This window comes from Coenobita brevimanus, chromosome 102 (genome assembly GCF_032717465.1).
Source record: "Coenobita brevimanus isolate Jiangsu-jjx chromosome 102, ASM3271746v2, whole genome shotgun sequence".
In the NCBI taxonomy this organism is placed as follows: domain Eukaryota; kingdom Metazoa; phylum Arthropoda; class Malacostraca; order Decapoda; family Coenobitidae; genus Coenobita; species Coenobita brevimanus.
In genome coordinates, this window is record NC_137055.1 from 24263520 (window position 1) to 24265160 (window position 1641).

Genomic DNA, 1641 nt, shown 5'->3' on the forward strand with positions numbered 1-1641 from the left:
CCGCGTTTTTAGATATAGTTTGATATGTTTTCGTCCAATAAATGTTTTGCACATTGCATGATTGCCACAAATATTATCATAGAATTTACAAGAAAATTGACACATTGCGATTACATCACTCATCTTGTTACACCTCCAGCCGTCGATAGATTATGATAAAATTTGACATAAAGTGTATTTATGGGTACTGGAACATAATCTGACCCTAGGACAGTTGATATTACCTCTTCAAAAATTTGCATGGTAATATGATGCACCCTAGTATATATATATATATATATATATATATATATATATATATATATATATATACACATGAGGTGTATCAGAAAAGTTCCAGGACTGAGTGTGCTGTGTGAGCTATGATTGGTAGAGGGATTAGCGGTTTGTTTCACCATATGACGTAATATCCAGGGCGTATATGACTGTGATCTCAGCTCTCTGCAGCCATTGATCTTTTTTTCACATCCTTTTGTATACATGTCCTCTGTTTCAGGTCGTCAAGCGATGAGCACAGAGCAACGAACCAACCTGAAGTTTCTGGTCCGTTTGGTGAAAACTCCGTCTGAAGCACTGGGAATGCTGCAGCAAGTGTATGGAGATGAGACGATGTCACGCTCACTTGTTTTTGAGTGGTTCAAGGGGTTCATAGAGAGACGCGAGAATGTGGAAGACGACCCCAGGAGTGGAACGCCTTCAACGAGCAGGACTGAGGCCAACGTTGAGCGTGTCAGGCAGATTATGTGTGGCGATCGTCGGTTGACTGTTCGACTGATCGCAAATGAGCTGGGCATGAACCGGGACAGCGTCTGGAAGATTATCACTGAAGATTTGGGTATGCGGAAAGTCTGCACAAAGATGTTGCCAAAGCTGCTGAATGATGACCAGAAGGATCGGCGCATGTAGGTGTGTCAGGACATCCTCGAGCATCTTGAAACCAAACCAGACTTGCTAGGGAGAGTCATCACCAGTGATGAGTCATGGATCTTCGAGTATGACCCAGAGACCAAACGCCAGAGCCTTCAGTGGAAGAGTCCGATGTCGCCAAGGCCGAAGAAAGCAAGACAGTTGAAGTCCAAAGTCAAAGTCATGTTGATCGCATTCTTCAATGTGAGGGGCATCGTCCACACCAAGTTCTTGCCACAGGGCCAGACGAATAACCAGAATGCCTACAAAGAGATCCTGCGGTGTTTGCTTCGTTCAGTGTGCAAGAAGAGGCGAGAGTTGTGGCAGGACAACTCGTGGTTGCTTCACCATGACAACGCACCTGCTCACAGTGCCCTGAGCATCAGACAGTTCCTGGCCGAGAGGAACATCGCCGTTTTGGAGCAACCTCCCTACTCACCCGACCTGGCTCCGTGTGATTTTTTCCTCTTCCCCAAGCTCAAGGGGGTTATCAAGGGGACCTGTTTTTAAGACGTGGAAGACATCAAGATGGCCGTGACGACAGAGCTGCGGAGGATCCCGGAAGAATCCTTCCAGGAGTGCATGAAGGCGTGGCAGAGAAGGATGGGAAAGTGCGTTAGACTCCAGGGGGATTACTTTGAAGGGGACAACTCATAGTTTGTAGTTTGGATTTTAAATATATCTTTTGTGACATCAGTCCTGGAACTTTTCTGACACACCTTGTATATATATATA

At 45.4% G+C, this 1641-nt stretch overlaps 1 pseudogene; it reads left to right on the forward strand.

The window, feature by feature from the left end:
- Positions 1 to 507: 507 nt before the first annotated feature.
- LOC145415417 (protein GVQW3 pseudogene) lies at positions 508 to 906 on the forward strand (annotated as a pseudogene).
- The last annotated feature ends 735 nt before the right edge of the window (positions 907 to 1641 follow it).